The following is a 20,463-nucleotide window of genomic DNA, read 5'->3' as shown; positions in this document are numbered from 1 at the left end:
TTTTCCGAATACGGGGAACAGAAAGAAAAAGTCTGCTTGAAGAGCGAAGGTTCCTGCCAGGATTGTAAAGGGACAGAATAGAGCCAATGCCGGTAGGGCTATTTTTAGCTAGAGCCTTGTAGACCATGCACATCCTCAACAGGAAGCCAATGGAGCTGCTTCCGAGCAGCAGTGGCAGAAGTACGTCGGGGTAGATCCAGAACAAATCTGGCTGCTGCGTTCTGGACCACCTGCAAGCGCTGTAGCTGACTTTTATTCAGTCCCGCATACAGCGCATTGCAGTAATCCAGACGGGACCCCAATAGGGCAACGGCAAGTTGCTTTCTTGACTGAAAGGAAAGGTAGTGCCTGATTTTCCTTAGTATGTGGATGATACCCCAACAGGTTGATACAGTCCTGTTGACCTGTTGGCACATACTAAGGATAGGGTCGATCATAACCCCAAGATTTTTAGCCGAGGAAGTCGGATCAGGGCAGGCACCAAGTGAATGAGGCCACCACTCAACTGACCAGATCTCTTCCTTTCCACCAAACACCATCACCTCAGTCTTCTCCCCATTCAGTTTCAATGAATTGTGTATCATCCATTGGCCGACTGCCTCCATACAAGATCTAAAATTGGCGGCAGTCGACGTTACTGACTGGGAGAGAGAGACGAGGATCTGGGTGTCATCCGCATAGGAAACTACCTCCATCCCAAAGAATCTAATGAGTCTGGCAAGGGGGGTCACGCAGATGTTGAAAAGGGTGGAGCTAAGCGCCGACCCCACATTGCACAGACAGGGATGGAGATAGGAACTGTCCCAACATCACCCGTTGCTCTCCATGGTCTAAAAAAGAGGAAAGGAGCCCAAGAGCCGCCCGAACCCCAATCTACCCCAGTCGAGATGTTAGTACCGAGGGGGAGAGGGTATCGAAGGCAGCCGTGAGGTCTAAGAGGATCAGGAGGGAAGTCTGTCCATTATCCACAAGCGTGCGGATGTTGTCAAGCACTATGGTGAGGGCAGACTCGGTGCTATGTTCCCTCCTGAATCCATGCTGGGAAAGATCCACACAACCCGAGCTCTCCACGAAGGCAGCAAGATGTTTATTTAAATGGGCTTCTAGCATCTTCGCGGGGGCCGGGAGCAGTGAGATGGGGCGAAAGTTTTTTAGTACCCCAGGGTCAAGAGAAGATTTCTTAAGCAGTGGTTTTACCACAGCCTTTTTCCACTGCTGGGGAAAAATGCCCTCCTTCATCACCTTATTCATGATGTCAACCAGAGGGGGAAGGAGGGATTCTCTGCACTGCTTGAGGATCTTTAGGGGACAGACATCAAGCGGAGAACCAGATTTGGTTTTGTTCAGAAGAATCTCTAGGTCCTGACAAGAGAGAGGAGGAAAGGATTCCAAACCCCAGGACCGAGGTAACTCTGTAGAAACAGAGTGCAAACCAACGGACACCGGGGGCTCAGCGGTAGAGGATCTTTGCGACTCCAAGGCAGTATAAATATCCGATATTTTGGACTGAAAGAAGGAGGCTATCCTATTACAGAGCTCCTGTGAAGCAATAACAGGATCGGGGATCTGGAGAGATGTAAGAGAGTCCACAATCCTAAGGGGCTCTTTAGGAGATGAGAGTGAGGATGTGAGGGCCGTGAAGTATTCTTGCTTGGTCCTAATCACTTCTAGCTTGTATCTTTTTAACAAAATCTTGTGGGCTTCCCTATCCTTTTGGTCCCAGATAGTGTGGTATTTGGAGTGTATGTTGCAATGAGTGCAGTGTAATTATGTGGCGTGTAATTATTTGGCACTGAGTGGTATTTGGAGTGTATGTTGCAGTGAGTGCAGTGTAATTATGTGGCGTGTAATTATGTGGCACTGAGTGGTATTTGGAGTGTATGTTGCATTGAGTGCAGTGTAATTATGTGGCGTGTAATTATGTAACACTGAGTGGTATTTGGAGTGTATGTTGCATTGAGTGCAGTAGCGCGCAGAAGAATACAAAGTTCCCCGGGGAGAGTGCTACAAAGTGGAGAGGAGAGTTGATGTCACAAGTCAAGGGACTGGAGGGGTTCCCTTGTCGGAACTTAGAGAGCCTCACACACCCAGAGAATTAGGTGTGAAACACACCCTGACTGAAGGGTGTCCAGTATCATCATCGACTCACTGCCCCTCGACAGACCGGCACTGCAATGTCTGCCGGAATACCCGAAGGCACTCTTTTGGCGGGGGTCTTTTGTTCCTTGCCGATGGTGGGTGTGAGTGAGGATGGAAGAGGGTGTAGTCGGTGCAAAAGTGAGTGAAAGTTAAAAAGGGTAATCAGTCCACAATGAATTTTATGGACGTGGCTGATTCCCTGATTAAAAGGGGTGAGAGGGGAGCTAGTGACCGTATAGGTATACAGAAAACTAACTCAACCCCCTGGTGTGGTCAACATGTTTCTCGCCAACCGGCGATTCGTCAGGACCTTAACAAAGTACTACACAAAAAAGACACAAAAATATTAGATGCTCATTCACTTAGTAAAAAGCAGATACAACCTCTCTGGGTCGAGGGTAAAGAGGGCCAAGGGGTCCTGCTCTATTTAGGCGACCCTAAGGGAAAGTGACATGGGCCTCGCAGCATGCTCCCGTGAGGCCAGCGCTGTCTGGTATTGGAACCTTGGTGCAGGCGCTGGATCGGCTGGACACCTACCCCTCACGCTCGCGGCACCTGGTGCAGTGTAATTATGTGGTGTGTAATTATGTGGCACTGAGTGGTATTTGGAGTGTATTTTACATCGAGTGCAGTGTAATTATGTGGTGTGTAATGTGGCACTGAGTGGTACTGTTTGGAGTGTATGTTGCATTGAGTGCAGTGTAATTATGTAGCATATAATTATGTGGCACTGAGTGTGTGAGGGTGCAGTGTGTGTGAGGGTGCAGTGTGTGTGAAGGTGCAGAGTGTGTGAGGGTGCAGAGTGTCTGAGGGTGCAGAGTGTTTGAGGGTGCAGAGTGTTTGAGGGTGCAGAGTGTGTGAGGGTGCAGAGTGTGTGAGGGTGCAGAGTGTGTGAGGATGCAGAGTGTGTGGGCGCAGTGTTTGAGGGCACAGTGGGTGGCCTAAAGTAGTGTGAGGGTGCAGCGTGTGTGGCCTAAAGTAGTGTGAGGGCGCAGTTTTTGTGGCCTAAAGTAGTGTGAGGGCGCAGTGTGTGTGGCCTAAAGTAGTGTGTGGGATCAGTGTGTCTGGCCTAAAGTAGTGTGAGTGCGCAGTGTGTGAGTGAGTAGTGTGTGTGGCCTAAAGTAGTCTGAGAGCACAGTGTGTGTGGCCTAAAGTAGTGTGAGTGTGCAGTGTGTGAGTGCGCAGTGTGTGAGTGCAAAGTGTGTGTGGCCTAAAGTAGTGTGAAGGTAGAGTGTGTGAGTGCGCAGTGTGTGAGTGCGCAGTGTGTGAGTGCGAAGTGTGTGTAAGTGTCAGTATAATGTACATGGTGCTCATGTAAATCACTCCAGTGCCTTCAGGTACACGTGTGAGGGCGCAGGATATGGCTGAAGCAGGGGGGCTGAGTAAAATAGAGCAGGGAGAAGGACGCGGTGGGTTAAAAAAAAAACCATGGCGGCAAATAGGTCAGAGGCTAGTCGGTTAACACAACAAATGCATGCCTACAGTAGAGCTGCTGACCCTGGGACTGGGTTCAACTCTCGGCGTTGCCTCGGGTCAACAAGCAGCAGGGGTGAAATGGTGTGTTTGTATTGTCAAACCAAAGCACAGCATGAAAATAAGGCTTGTTAATTTGTAGGCTGGGGCTACAACAAAACGGTTGTTAGAACAGACAGTAACATAGTTTAGAACAAAAAATCTTCATCACATGATAGCTGTACGCGAAAACAATTTTACATTTATAAACATTTTGCGCTAAGCAGCAAAACACTAGATAACCCCCAAAAAGTGTAATTAAAACACTATTTTTCTGAGCAGAAATATTTTTAACATTAGCAATAGGACACTGATAATGTGGTTTGAGAAATAACGTAGCGAAATCTGACATAAAAACACACCAACATCAAAGTAGTTGCTACACTGGGACAAATAGCACTAATAATGCGGCACGAAAAATGAAAAAACACGAATAATGCGGTTTGCGAAATGGGGTAGCGAAAACCGAATGTAAAGCACGGCCAAAGCTATGCAGTTGTTACTTTTGATGAAAAGCTTGCCTATACACCGGCATCCTGAGACTGGTTTTCGAGGCACCTTTGTGACGATCTCATTTGGAGACACGCTTTTGTAATGCATCACTGGCCCAATACTCCACAAGCCATGGGAATCAATATCCCATTTTTCTGCCTGCTTTGGGGAGTGACTAAAGTCCGAGCAGGCATTGCTGACCATTCTATCCAGCTTGATTCCTGTGATCTCACCAAGCACGTGCAGTACTCTAACCTAGTAGTTCTCCAATGGAGGACAACACCAAGTCATGTGTAGAACCAGTGGGAAAAGTCCAGCACTGTTCCTATTGGCGAAAGGAAAGAGCCTTCTGGCTGGGTGCCCGTTGAATCAACTATTTATAAGTTGGCACTTTCCTTGCTTTTTAGTTTTAGAAGGAGCTAGATCATTTACTGCTGCTGTGACGTGGTTATTGTAATCTTAGAGGTGCGGTCATTGAACAAGTAGTAAGTACCTTGCTGTAAAAGCGAGGAAAATTATGCAACAGAGCACTTCCTACAAACACGGGATTTTACCACATTCATGGAGCTATTTTTTAAAATTCCTTGTGGAATTAAGGTGCCACAAAATGGTCAGTCATTGACCAGCAAATGGGAATCCGGTGACACACCGGCAATTTCACAGTGCAAACAATGTGTAAGGTGCTTGCGTCCTTTGTGTGTGGGACCCCCTAGACAGTGTAGGTAGATTAAAATAACATTGTTGTAAAATTCCTTTGTTCGGTTTTGGACATGTCCACTCACATCACCTTAATGTTGACTGGGCTTTCTTGGTGTCCCACCTGTAATGAACGGCGGGCGGCACAGTGTGTTTTGTGCAGCCCCCCCCCTAAAATCGAGTAACCTCGAGACCCTTTCAAGGCCCCTTACATGGGAATGGCCCGGTGAACTGGCTTCTGTCTTGGGGAGTGAGAGTGGGTGCTCATGGCAGCCGTAAGCCCCCTTGTGTGTGGTGTGTTTGTGTGCATGTGTGAGCGCGCACACACACTTTCAATGTCCACACAGCCTGCTGCTTCCTGTGCACGGTCTGCCTCTGCCCCCCTCCCCCTCCTTCCCCTCCCCCTCATCCTGCTCCCTAGTGCTCCGAACCCATCTCAGTAGGAAGCGCCGGACACCGGGGACCCCTGCAAGTCAATAAATAGAACATCAGTTCGAAAGGGCATAGGTTGGGATGGAGGGAGGGAGAGCAGGAGAGGAAGCCCTGGAGTGAGAGAGGCAGATAGAGAATCAGGGCAAGGAGGAACTGAGAAAGAGAACCCGAGAGAGGGGGTGAGAAGAAAGAGCGCATAGAGAGTTGGGAGGGCACCGCGAACAGAGCGAGGGAGGGGAGGAAGGATGTGGGGTTGAAGGCAGCGAGGGACAAACAGAAAAGGAGTTTACTAGAGCAGCAATGGAGCCAGAGACAAGGACTCGGGTCTGGAGTAAGGATAGAGAGAGGGAGAGAGAGGCATAGGGGGGGGAAGGAACCCGTCCCGGGACGGAGGGGTGGGGTGAGAGAACTCAACGTGGCAGGACGGGCGGGGAGAGGAGCAGTGACTGTGTCCCGTGCTGCTGTCCTGAGGCAGCCTCTTCAGGGAGCCGCCCTAGATGCAAACTAACCAGCGTACTTCACAGAGCAATGAGCGCCGAAAGTCTGAAGTCCACTCAGTCTTAAAGGAGAGGCCACAGAAAGGCGAGAGTCCTTGTTTCAAGTTTCACTGTGTTGGTGGCCCATAACATGCTCTTCTGAGCGAAACTCCCCAGCACTCGTATGCCGCCTACAGCGTTTCACAGCCTCCCCTGGGGCGGGACTTCCGCTTTCTGTGGGAAACCTGCGCCCACAAAGTGACTGGATGAGAAGGGCAGAAGGCGGAACATCCTCCCCAGGGGAGGCTGTGAAACGCTGTAGGCACGTAGGAGGAGCAGAGGCCGCCGATGCAAGAGAGGGAAGCCCCGCGTGACGGAGCCTGTAGCCCGGTGAGTGGAGCGGGTGGGGCTTAGTTGTAGGGGGGGTGGGTGTGTGTGTGCGTGCGTGTGTGCATGCGTGAGTGTGGCTGTGTGTGTGTGCGCATAATTGTGCCTGCGTGTGCATGTGTGTGTGTGTGTGTGTGTGCATGTGTGTGTGTGTCTGTGTGTGTGCATGCATGAGTGTGGCTGTGTGTGTGCGCGCGCGATTGCGAGAAGCTGACTTGCTGTGAATGTGGGACAGGAGATGTGCACGGCGCCGGGCTGGACGTGCGAGCCCACGAGGTGAAATCGCAGAGGGAAAGCGCGTGCCCATCCCCTGTCCAACATTCCCGGCAAGTCGGCAACAATAGGTCTTTCGCTGACGGAAGACCTAAAACTGGTACTCATTTCCGCAAGTGCGCATTTACCAACTTTTATGTTAAGTGCTCTATTACCTTAGACTTGCAGTCAGGGTCGCAGAACATAACAATCTTTACTTGTCCTCATGATATCTAGCACTTTTTGTTTGTAGAAGAGAAAGCTTCCGTATTTATCTGTGAATAGTCTGCCATAAACATAACGTGAACTATTAACCTTTTCAAAACCAGGGTGTTGTGACCCATGTGCAAGGCTTTTGTGCTTGTAAAAAAACAAGCTTCAAGTACTATTACAAAACAAGCATTGACAATGCCCACATATTTGGCTTTCATTCGAGGCCCTCACTGCAATATTTTTAAAAAGGCAAATTCAGTGAAAAACAAACATTGCAACGCCAATAGGGCTCACCTTTGTGACCTATTCGCTTTGCAAATTGTTTTTATTCATGCCGCACATCATCCGCAATGCTGTGCACCAGGTCCCTTTTTATTTTTATTTTTTAAAGCCTTTGGCACGGCCTCTGGAAGCTTCAAAATTATTCAGGTGTTTTTTTTCTGCTTAGTTTCCTCACTAACTAAAAAAGAAAAAACAACTCGCAAATATTTTTTTAAAGCAGGTGGGTGGAAGGAGCATAGGCAACAAGGGCAGGGTGAGGTTAACAGTGAACCAACATGGTCGAGGGTCAGAGGGGAGTGGCGAAGCAACATAACAAACACACAAGGAGAGAACGTGAGCAAAAGAAACACAGGGGTTGGGGTAAAGCACAGAGGTTGCAGGTGGGGAGAAGCAGACAGGCAAGCACAAGGAGGGGAGTTTCTTCAGCAGCAGTAGTATAGTGGCGTGTTTCCATGAAATAAAAATAAGGGAGTAACATTTGAAACCTATGTAGTAGCAAGTCTAAACAGAGGAGTACTGAGAAACAGGTGTTTCGGGGATATGGGCGAACAAGAATAGATGAACTTCTGAAATGAAGCACAGTGTCCAGTGCATGAAAAGTAGCCTGAGGTCCAGTCATATGACAGGTGTAATGATGAGGTTGTGCAAGCCCTAAGGGAGGCTGTGACCATGACCAAGGTGTACAACAAAGTTTATCAGATTGTATGTGATTTCATTGAAAAACTATTTCATGAAATACCATTACTGAGAAACAATTGCACCTAAACAGCCCCCAGTGTTGTCGCCTCACTCGTCACATTACATTAATTATAACTCACTGTTCTACCATGCACTATGTTCTCACAAATGTTGTAATATGAGAAGTGATAATGGAAAGGGGCGACCATTCGGTCCCCCCGAACGTATGGCAGGGTGCCCTGCCCCCCGGGAAACCATTTTGGGCGGGAGGCGTGTCTCGGCTGGTATGCCCGAAGCGGCGTAGCCGGGGCGCGCCTTTTCCCGCCCAAGAGGGGTTGTCCTAGACACCTACACCGTTGCCCACGCCCTGTAGGCGGATCGAGGAGGGTACACGCCCTCCCGAGGAAGAATAAAAGGAGCAACAATCCAAGGAAGCATCCTCTTGTTCCTGTGCTTAGAAGCTGCACCTCCTCGTTGCACGTGAGCCCTAGACGGAACAAGGAGCCAATTTTGAGAACTTGTAATTTTTGTGCTTCTCTTTTCAGTGACTCCGAACCTTTGGATCCAGGACCTCGTCGGGCAGCAAGTGTCGAACATCCGAGAACGATGCCTGGCAAGAGGGTCGGAAAGAAGGTTGGGACCGAACAGATGCTTCGCATGCTGGTGAAAGACATGGCGAACATGAAGAAGCAGATGGCGGCAATGAATAATACGGGCAGACCAAAGAAAGTCATCGGACCAGCATTGCCGGGAGTAGTCCCTGCCGGGAGAGGTAAAAGGGCCAGGAACAGGGCGGCAGGGGGGGAGGCCCCGGTTCCCGAGTCACCCCCGGCGAGCCCGGTCAGTCCAGTGGAGGCCCCAATTCCGATCCCGAACGCGGGACAGCCGATCCCTGTTGTAGTTACACCCGTTAACGAGGGGGATATGCCTCCTGAGTTGGCCGCCCAGTTAGCGGCGTGGTTAGGCAAGAGCACCGAGGGTACCGCGGCGCCAGGAGACACGGCCGAAGAGGCCAGGTTACTAATGAAGCAGTTGCGGCAGTCGAGAGATGCTGCGAAGGCACCTTGTCCTCTTGTTTCCCCTCAGGTTCCCTCGGAGCAACCGGCGTCTGGCGTTGGAACAACAGCAGGACCAGCTACCGATTCGGGTAAGCAGCCGTTGCCAATGGCAAGGGAGGGATCGTTACCCTCAAGAAGGGAAAGGGTGGTTCAACATATCCCGATGGCCATGAAAGAATTGATCTGGGCTGATAAATATGTGAACATGTTTTCTCTCTTGACCGACCACCATGAGATAGAGCACGTTAAAAGTCAGAAGGAGTTGTTGCATCCGAGTGTATGGCGTGCAAAAATGGCGGGATTCAGGGTAGATGAGACGATCGCAAATTGGGCCAGGGCGTTTGGAATGTTCACTGCAATCATGGGGGAACGTAGGCCCGAGGTATTGACTGAATTGGCTTGCTACCAGACACGTATAATGGATTTTTATGAAACGTATAAAGGCAATCAATGGTTAGGTTATGATAACAAGTTTCGTAAGGCCAAGGAGCACGACTCATCTCTGACGTGGGATTGTTTTGACTCCATTTCCTGGCAGAAGCAGATCATGCCGAGCACGACGAAGTCGTCTTCGCTTGGCGCGAATGGGGCGGAGCCCTCCCGCCATTATTCGGCGGCGCCCTTTCGAGTGGGCGCCAGCAGTGATCAACACACAAGGAGTAATGGGAACTCGGGTAGAAAAGGGGTCTGTTGGAGCTTTAACAGAGGCAAGTGCACTAGGCCACGAGGGGCATGCAAGTTCAAGCATGAGTGTGCAGGGTGCGGACAATCTTCACATCCCGAGAGTTCGTGCAGAACCAAGAATGGTGATACAGGGGGTAGAGGAGGGGCCAAACAGGTCTAATGTCGACCGAGGGGCACCGCTACCTACTCCCGTGGACATCATGGCAATGATCCCTTGGCTGAACGAATACCCCGATCATGTCTCCGCCGGGGTGTTACGAGACGGTTTCTCATATGGTTTCCGCATCCCGGCGGGGGATTTTCGGGGGGAATCACAATGTAAGAACCAACTGTCGGTTCAACAAAATACGGCGGTAGTACAAGCAAAGATTGCTAAGGAGGTGGCCGAGGTCGGGTTGCTGGACCATATGGGCATCCGCCAGTTACTAACTTTATTTGTTCACCGTTGGGAGTAGTCCCCAAGAAGGACCCAGTTGAGTTTAGATTAATCCATAACTTGTCCGCTCCTAGGGGTCTTTCGGTGAATGATGCGATTGACCCGGGAGTTTGTTCAGTGCGGTACGCCTCCTTCGATGAGGCCGTCGCCATGTTGAATCGCCTGGGGCCTGGAGCGCTGATGGCAAAATCAGATATTGAATCAGCTTTTCGGTTGCTCCCGGTACACCCGCAGGATCAGCGTCTGTTAGAATTTGTGTTTCAAGGACGCTATTACATGGATAAATGTATGCCAATGGGTTGCTCCATCTCTTGTGCGTATTTTGAGAAATTCAGTAGTTTTTTGCAATGGGCGTTCACCAGAACCACGGGCTTTACGCAGGTTATGCATTACCTTGATGATTTTCTGTTCCTGGGGGCAGCCGGTGACACAGAATGTGCACAGGCTTTACTGAAATTTTGCAATCTCATGAGACAATTTGGCGTGCCACTGGCACCAGGGAAGACAGTGGGGCCATCTACTTCACTCGAGTTTCTGGGAATTGAGCTCGACTCTGTGGAGGGGTGCTTCCGTTTGCCCAAGGAGAAGGTAATGAAATTTAAGGCCTTGCTCGAAATATGCATCGGCGAGAAAAAGGTAACTCTACATCAGTTGCAACAAGCAGTGGGCCAGCTTAACTTTGCCCTTAGAGTGATACCGATGGCTCGCCCCTTTTCCCGCACTATTGCACAAGCCATGGTTGGCCTCAAGGAAGGGCACCACCGCACACGACTGTCAGCAGAGGTTCGCCAGGATATGCGCATATGGTTGGCATTTCTGGCAAATTTCAACGACCGGGTCGTGTGGAATAAGCCGCCAGCTTCCTCCGAGGAGCTGGGCTTATGGACTGACTCGGCGGGGAGTGTGGGATTTGGCGCCATCTTTGGTAACCAATGGTCGGCGCGAACATGGCCGACGTGGTGGCACGACAGTGGGCTCACAGGTAACATTGGGTTTCTTGAGCTGTTCCCCATACTAGTGGCCTTGAAAGCATGGCCGGATGGGTTTCGTGATCGCACAGTGGTGTTCTGGTCTGACAACATGTCCGTGGTTGAATGTATCAATAATCAGGCAGCACGCTGCAGGTGGATTTTGAGATTGCTGAAAGAAATTGTGCTACTGTGTATGAGACTAAACGTCCACTTTAGGGCAAGACACGTGCCTGGTGTACTGAACCAGGCGGCTGATGCACTCTCTCGTTCCCACATGCAGGCCTTCAGGGGTTATCTGCCCTCTGCGGACTTGGTGGCGGCACCATTTCCCGAAGCTCTCTGGTCACTCGGTGCCCCTGATTACAAGACCTCATGGGAGCAAGTCTAGCACCCAGGACAAGGAAGGCATATGAAGGAGCGTTCCGTTCCTATTGGTCATTTTTGGGTCCAGCTAGGGGGGAGCACTGGGGGCAGGAGGAGTATGTCCTGAAGTTTCTGGTATCACAACATCAGGCAGGCCGATCAGTGGCAACAGCCAATAGACACCGGGCCGCCATTGCCTTCATGGCGCAGGCTCATGGCATCCAGGATCCCACATCGTCCTTTCTCGTAAAGAAGGCACTGCGTGGGTGGCAACGCCTTGAGGGTCGTAGAGTGGACGAGAGGCGCCCGATTGGGCTAGCAAGGTTGTCCCTGTTAATGTCCGTACTCCCTGCGACATGTTCATCTCAGTCAGAGACAGTGCTGTTCCGGGCCGCTTTTGCATTAGCATTCCATGGGGCTATGCGGGTAAGCGAACTGGTAGCGAGGAACAAGCAGGATACGGGGGGTCTGTGTCGAGAACACATTCAGATCAAGGGTGATACGATGGTAGTCACAATAGCCAGGTCCAAAACCGATCAGGGAGCGATCGGGGACAGTGTGGTTGTCCAGCGCATTCCAGGGTCCCCCATGTGCCCGGTGAAATGCGTGGAGGAATATTTAGCGCAGAGGGCGGCATCATGGGGGGGAAGCTTGCTGAGACACACCGACGCCACCCCACTGACTAGGTTTCAGTTTCAGCGGGTGCTAACTATGGCAATCGCGGCAGCGGGCCTGAACCCGAGCGATTTTGGGACCCATTCCTTCCGGATAGGGGCTGCTACAGAGGCTACAGCCAGGGGTCTGAGTGTTGAAAAGGTGAAACAAGTGGGGCATTGGTCCTCGAACTGTTATAAAAGGTATGTGCTGTTGCACATGTTGTGAAGCCAATGTCATGCACTCACGCTTCTTGTTTTCTGTTTGGTTTACAGTTTCGCGAGCAGGCTTTGCGGGGCGGACTGTGCAGTTGACCCGACACCTGGGGACCAGCGGTCAAAGATCACCGGCTGAGGGAAGAGTGGTGTGGGTCGTTGGCCACTCATACGTGAGACGTGCCGCGGACGTATTCAAAGCAGGTGACATGATTCACGTGGCTGGGGAATATGGGTACAGGGTGACCTTCCACGGAAGGGGCGGGCTCTGTATTGACCAGTTTCAAAGTTTTATTGAGGGACTGTTAGGGCGGACGAGGTCACCGCCGTCTGTAATCATAGTACATCTTGGGGGCAATGATTTGGTGACCATTGGTCGACGAGTACTTCTCAAGTTAATTTTATCCACTGTGAGTTGGTTGGGGAGAAGGGTTCCAGGGTGCACGATTGCATGGTCACACATGATTCCTAGGAAGGTGTGGCGGGGGGCCCTCTCTGTGTCAGCTTTGAATCAGTCGGTAAAGAAAGTCAATACCAAACTTAGTAGGTTGTTTCGTTCAGGACAGTTGCATTGTATCCCACATGGATGTATTCGGGGGGACCACATGTATCTTGAGGATGGGGTCCATTTGTCCCGGGAGGGGAATGTCTTACTCATAGGAGACTTTATAGCTTGGTTAAAGAGTGGAGAAGTGTGGCTCAGGGGTTAGAGGCGGCAGACCTGGAGCTTGAGTTCGGCCCGGGACCAGGGTTCAATTCCCGCCTCGGCGGGTCTTGGGCTCAAAATTCCACGGACTCGTTAATTCTCGCTCTGGTGCCTCCTCACACTCTGCGACTCTGGGCAATAGCTTGCTTAATCTCCACAACGGCCCCTCGCGGCGGGATGCCTGGCTTTCACCTTGTGGATACCCTGCCAGGGATATCTCACAGGGGAATACCAGGACGGGTTCCCTAAGCAAGCGCTGAGATGCCCCAGGGTAAGTCGTGCGCTATATAAGTTTCATTCATTTCATTTCATTTCAGTTTGTGTAGCCATGACCTTTAGTAGGAGTTTGTGGGGGGTCCGGATAGCCGGTCAACTATCCGGCCTGTGGCGGTAAGGTCATGATCGGTGAGCAGTAATTTGAAGATCCCTAGAGATGGGGCGCCACCCATTATGGATGGGAGCGCCCGGGGGGAGGCGGCCATTGGCCCCTCACACGGGGAGGCAGTACCCTCTAAGGGTGGGGCCGCCAAAAGGTAAGGCGGTCATAGGCCCCTCCCAGGGGAGGAGGGGCTACGGGCCCCTCCTACGGATTTCCCGGGGCCAGGACATCCGCGACGGCGGATGTGGTAAGCAGTGTGGGGTGGGAGGGGGGTCTACGCTACCTTCTAGACACCTCACACGAGTCCTCGGACGACCACTAAGATGGCGTCGAGTAAATATGGGGCCCCCGTTAAGACAAGGGAAATTGGAAGTTGGCACAGAGGTACAGTCCTCTGTGCGCCCGCCCCTCACAAGTGAGGGGGGAGTTCTGGTATTAGGGATCTGACACCGGTTACGACCTTGCCGTTGGCCCGTAATGTTAGGATGTACAATTTTAATTTTGAGAATATTCATTTGCAGGATGTTTTAGACTCGGCTAGGAGAACCTTTGTATTAGAGATGTGTTAAGGTTAGCCAATAAACATCGTAATGTGTAAATAAAAATTGTACATGATATGAAACTGTTATTTTAATGTTTTAATTTAGTTTCATATTTTAATAAATACGGCCAGGAGGGTAACTCCCTCCCGCCTTCCAAAAGTTCAAGAACTGTGTCCGTCTTCCCATCCTTGGGGATTGTGTTCGGAGGGGGTGACGGGTATCCCGGCCATATGGAAAGGGGCGACCATTCGGTCCCCCCGAACGTATGGTAGGGTGCCCTGCCCCCCGGGAAACCATTTTGGGCGGGAGGCGTGTCTCGGCTGGTGTGCCCGAAGCAGCGTAGCCGGGGCACGCCTTTTCCCGCCCAAGAGGGGTTGTCCTAGACCCCTACACCGTTGGCCACGCCCTGTAGGCGGATCGAGGAGGGTACACGCCCTCCCGAGGAAGAATAAAAGGAGCAACAATCCAAGGAAGCATCCTCTTGTTCCTGTGCTTAGAAGCTGCACCTCCTCGTTGCACGTGAGCCCTAGACGGAACAAGGAGCCAATTTTGACCCACCCACCAGCCCCTTATGGCAACGATTAGTATTGCAATAAAGTCGATTGACGGTGATAATATCTCTTTTTACAGGTTGTTGGTTAATAAAGTTTGGATTGTTTCTTATGACAATAAACTGGTGGCTTTTTAGCATGTTTTAGGCGGAGTATCACAGTCTAGTTTGAAAGATGTGTTATTTGTGTAGATAAAGGTTTATATTGCGAAATGTCCAGTATAACCGTTTATTCCGTCCATTAGGTTCAAAACGTCGTATTTATTTTGGTCGGGCGGTAAGGTCATGATCGGTGAGCAGTAATTTGAAGATCCCTAGAGGTGGGGCGCCACCCATTATGGATGGGAGCGCCCGGGGGGAGGCGGCCATTGGCCCCTCACATGGGGAGGCGGTACCCTCTAAGGGTGGGGCCGCCAAAAGGGAAGGCGGTTATAGGCCCCTCCCAGGGGAGGAGGGGCTACGGGCCCCTCCTACGGATTTCCCGGGGCCAGGACATCCGCGACGGCGGATGTGGTAAGCAGTGTGGGGTGGGAGGGGGGGTCTACGCTACCTTCTAGACACCTCACACGAGTCCTCGGATGACCACTAAGATGGCGTCGAGTAAATATGGGGCCCCGTTAAGAAAAGGGAAATTGGAAGTTGGCACAGAGGTACAGTCCTCTGTGCGCCCGCCCCTCACAAGTGAGGGGGGAGTTCTGGTATTAGGGATCTGACACCGGTTACGACCTTGCCGTTGGCCCGTAATGTTAGGATGTACAATTTTAATTTTGAGAATATGCATTTGCAGGATGTTTTAGACTCGGCTAGGAGAACCTTTGTATTAGAGATGTGTTAAGGTTAGCCAATAAACATCGTAATGTGTAAATGAAAATTGTACATGATATGAAACTGTTATTTTAATGTTTTAATTTTGTTTCATATTTTAATAAATACGGCCGGGAGGGTAACTCCCTCCCGCCTTCCAAAAGTTCAAGAACTGTGTCCGTCTTCCCATCCTTGGGGATTGTGTTGGGAGGGGGTGACGGGTATCCCGGCCATAGTGTTGCTATGAATGATGAAATTTTAAAATGGTATAAGTAATGTAATATGGAAGGTATAACCAGTGCACGGAGAAGGTACGAGTTATAGTTAAAGTAGTGTGGCGAGTGAGATGATAACACTTGGTACGAAGGTGCACGACTTACAGTAATTTGAAGGTCGTGCGTAAATTATAAATTTAAGTTATACCTATAACTTTAGAATTGTTAATGTTTGTCTAATATAAGTTGGCTTTGTATAGAATGAATAAATGAAGTTTTCCTAGCTATAACCTATCCCTAAACTTTGGTTTTTCAATTGAATTTCAATGGTTTTTATTTTTTAATAATGGGTTTGAAATCGTAGTGTCAAGTGTACACTAGAATGTTGTACAGTACAGCAGGATAGAAAAAGCACTGAGAGGCAACATAGATATTTCAAAGCACAAATGCACAAAACATGAATCAATCCGGACTCTTCAGTGATGTCCAAAGTGATCCTCTAATGGATTCTTGGACCACTCGTGGCGTAAGATGATGGAACAATACAGCCAACGCGTTTTGCCCTAGATGGGGCTTCCTCAGGGTAATTGTCAGAATGCTACAGTCCCGTAATGGTCACTGAAGTCCGGAAATCTTTGAAAAAGAATACTCCAGATTCGTATAGCATCATTCCATTGATATAAGTATCCAAAAGGAAACAATTTTAGTCTCCCACTTTGATCGAAATTCTACAGTCACTTAAATCACGGCGCAGTCTGCTCAATGGGCATAATGCAAAATAGAAGTTGCCAGCAAGGGTTTTGTTTGAAGATTAATTGTACAGCATGTGAAATCTATACTTAAAATTCAAGATTAACACTGTGACCATCAGTAGCTGTATAGGTTTCAAAATAGTCAATAATTAAAAGTTATGTTATGAGAACAACTGAGAGGTCTTTTGGTTTCCAGGTGAAAGGTGGGCGCACTTCCTGAGTATCCGCAAAGTACTATTCAAAATATTTTAAGAAGTCTGGGCAATGAGGCGGGCGGTAATACCTCTAAACCGCTCAAAACGTTGACCAGGAAGATGATCAACTGAAACTATAGAAAAACAGCTATGCCCCTGCACTTAGACATTTATGTGATGACAGGTAGTGATTGTTATAGAAGTATTTCACAATTGACAGTTATTGTTTTTATACAAATCCAAACATGTAATACATCTTTGAGAAAAAGTCCATAATCCTGAGTGTGGGTAATATCAGTAGAAACACAGTTCGTTCTTAGTGTGGGTACTTCAGTTTATTGTTCCAATCCGTAAGCCAACACGTGTTTCATCGCAGGGAACAAGCTGCGAATCTTCAGGGCTGGATAAAAACATAAGGATACATTTTTTCGGAGACATGTTCTTTCTATAACACATTGAGGGAGTGACTTGGTGTGGTCAACCCAATGTGAGCAAAGCATGCCATGTTATATGTGACTTTGAACAATCTTGATTATTACCATAGTAATGACTATGGGTAAGAAATAGGTTAAATGGTCATAGAGACAGAAAAAAGCCGAATTTAAAGGTGAAGTGGTGATGTGTAAAATTCATTCGTATAGTCAACGCGTGACCCCAAGTGACTTGTAATAAGTGCCTTCTTTTACACAATTAGAAAAGGGAATAAATATGGACAAGTCATCGCAAATTCGAAAATAAGCAGTCTTGAAAGTTTTCAATCTATTTATTGCATAGATCTATCATGTAGAAACCTTATAACCCTTACGTGGTGTAATCCGTTGGGTACGCGTTATACCTGAATGAGGAGAAACTTTGAAGACTAGAAAGAATCCATACAGATCTCTAGTCATTTATCATTTAAAATTGGGTTGTTGAAGGTAAACGGCTCTGTTCTATATCTGTAAATAATACAGAGGAAACAGAAAGAGAGCAAGGGAGATAGGATAAGACATGCATCTTGGATAAACATCTAGGCGATAGAGTGGAATAACTAAGGAAAGGCCTCTCACCCTCGTAGAGATTATTTACGGGATGATCAGTCAATAGGAAACGCCCCGTCCGGGCGTTGCTCGAAAACTCTGGTCAAAATCCAAATCGTTAAATGGGTATCTGGGAAATATCAATTGTATATGACCCAGTAAATACACAGTCTAGTTGTTAAATTGTTAAGGACATATACAAACAGTATTCAAAAAAGGCCATCGTGATGCAAATTCTCACAAGTGCCTACCTTCTTCTGCACAGTGAGTAGAGTATACCGGGAGGAGAAAAACGTTGTGAAGAAGGCGGGTACGCCGTATCGTCAACGTCGGCAAAGGTTCTGTTGAGAACATGAGTGATTTAGAATGTCCTTGTTTACTATTACGATCGCTATTGAGTTATACATGATGGCTATCATAAGTTTCTGGTTTGTGGCACAGCACAAAAGATTTTATGTAACTAGGAAAGATTCCTTACTTTGTCAGTGTTAGTTTCCCTCTTTCAAGGTTCCCGGTTGCCGTGTTCCAGGTACGGACACGTGACCGGTAGTAAAACTGACTTAAGTATTGCTCACTCGTAGGGGAGAGTAAACAACTAGACCGGCAAGTGTGCTATTATCAATAAAGGTTGGCGTAGAGAAGAAGAAATACTTACTTCTCATTACAATAAATCGAAATGGCCTTAAGTACAATTCACGATAGTAACGGAAAAGGTTGTTAATAAAATGGGCAGTGAGTAAAGTAATGAGAGTAAAAAGATGTAAAAACTTTCTGTATAAAGTGAACAAGGGGGCGGGTGATGGGGGGGTGTTAGAATTTACAAAATTAAAAATGTCAAACGCGTCTCTTAGTAAGAAAAAAGAGTTGAACAATTATTATTCACTGTTCTAACGATTCCAATGTGGTGCCGTGTAGTCCGATATCTTTGTTAAAGAATAATGGGCATTGGAATCTGGCATATACGGATACGTGTATGTATCCAGTACTGTCAGTTACTAGAAATAAAGTAGCGTCTACATATAGTTATGTTTTTGATTTTTGTTCGGATTTATAGATAGCGTGAGTGCTGGATCAAGTTTGGATAACCAGTAAGTTACTGAGTCTTCTGGTCAGCCGAAAAAAGAGAGGAATTGATCTACTTCGAAAAAACCCATTCCGAAATCATTAATCTTATCGTGAACACCGAGTGAGTGATTACGATATAGACATTTTCTGGTTGTAAATACAAGCGAAAACAAAGTTATTTGGAGATGACGCCGGACGATGTTACAGAAATAAAACATACTGTTGTTGTTATTACATTACAGAACATAAAGATTACCACAGGAATAGCAAATATTAGTTCATGAGTCACTGGGTGTTAGTCTCCTAAATAGAATTGCAGTTCAGGATCATTTATAAGACCTAGCTCTATACTGCGCAGACGCATAATCCAGGTTGCTTCCTTGCGTCTCAGAGCTAGTTCACGATTACCTCCCCTGATATGGACAGGCATTGTATCAATTCCAAAAAAGGAAACTTGGAAGTCTTCTACATTAGGTTGACATTTGGCTATATGCAATGCTACTGGGTACTTGGGGTCCTGTTTTTGTATGGCCCTCATGTGTTCCGAGATTCTGTCCTTCAAAGCTCTTATAGTACTGCCCACGTATTTCTTACCGCATTGGCATTCTATAATGTAGACTACATATTTGGTAGTGCAATTGATGTTCATTTTGATTATATAGGATTCTCCAGATGGGCCAATAAATTGCTTAGTTTTATGTTTAGCCCACTTGCACATGGTACAAAAGCCGCATTTGAAGAACCCATCACTCCGTTGTGTTAACCAGTTGGGGGTCATGTCACTTCGTGGAACCGTCGGACTCAGCCTGTTCTAGAGTGTTCTTCCTTTACGAAATGTGATTTGTGGGGTTGCTGGGATCATTTTTTTCAGTACCGTGTCGCCTGTAAGTAGACCCCAGTGTTTGGTTATACTGTTCCTGACAAAGTGGTGAAGTGCGTTAAACTCAGTGATCATTCTCAATGTATTCCCGGTCATCTCCTTGTTGTCTTTGCTCTTTAAAGTTTCAGGTCTCTTTATACTATTGAGTTTCTTTTTGGCCCCGGTCAAAATGTTTCTACGGTAGCCACGCGTCTCAAAACGTCTTTCCATGTCTACTAGGGTGATGTTGAGCTCTTCATCTTCACTGCAATTACGTCTGGCACGAAGGAATTCACCATAGGGTATGGATCTGATTTGATGAAAGGGATGAAAACTATCAGCTCGTAAGATTGCATTACATGATGTAGGTTTCCTATATAATTTGCTATGTAGAGTATTCCCTTTTACATAGAATTCTAGGTCCAGGATTTCTATTTTAGACTTGCTCTGATTCATGGTAAAACTAAGTTCCCAATTATTAGAATTGAGATGGTTGAAAAAACTCAGTAATAGTTCATCTGTACCTGTCCATAACAAGATGCAGTCATCTATATACCGACCCCAAAATAAAATGGAGTCTGTATATAAGCTGCCCTTTCTGCCCCAAATATGGTCTGCTTCAAATGCACCCATAAATAGATTAGCGAACGATGGTGAAAACTTCGAGCCCATGGCCACTCCTCTTTTCTGTTGATACCACTGTTTGTTGAAAATAAAGAAATTGTTATTCAGGATTAGGTTCATCATAGTGATTAGCATCTGTGTGTGTGCCCAAAGGGATGCCGGCCGGTTTGATAAAACCCGAGCGACAGCTTCTATACCTAAGGTGGGATTAATACTGGTGTAGAGAGCGACAACATCCATAGTCACAAGGGTAGTGTCTTGTTGCCATTCAATATCTCCCAAAAGGCTAAGAATGTGCTTTGAATCCTGAATATATGATGGTAGATTTCTAACAAGTGGGCCCAGAAAAAGATCCACATATTCAGCAAGTCTTTCAGTCGGGCCTCTGATACCAGAGACTATCGGTCTTCCTGGAGGTAAAGGAAGATCCTTGTGGATCTTTGGTAAAGTGTAGAGCCATGGGTATGTTGGTTTAAAGACTTTTAGATACATATATTCATCTTTGTTTAAGAGACCTGCCTCTTTCCAATGTCGAAGGTTATCGTTGATGGTTAGTGTCAATGCACCTGTTGGGTTTTGTGCAATCAGTTCATAGCATGAGTGGTCTGCCAGCTGATTGATTATTTCTTCATTGTAGTCGCTTGCATTCATAACAACAATGTTACCTCCCTTGTCTGCCTCACGAATAATGATAGTGGGATTGTTAGTAAGTGTAGATAGGGCACTGCGCTCTCCTTTTGTTAGGTTATCTCTAAACAAAAAAGACTCATTCAATTTCTTGGTATTGATCTTGTTTAAGTCTTCCAAAACATGC

The sequence above is a fragment of the Lissotriton vulgaris genome, chromosome 5 (assembly GCF_964263255.1).
Source record: "Lissotriton vulgaris chromosome 5, aLisVul1.2, whole genome shotgun sequence".
Classification (NCBI taxonomy): domain Eukaryota; kingdom Metazoa; phylum Chordata; class Amphibia; order Caudata; family Salamandridae; genus Lissotriton; species Lissotriton vulgaris.
This window is presented reverse-complemented; position numbering follows the sequence as displayed.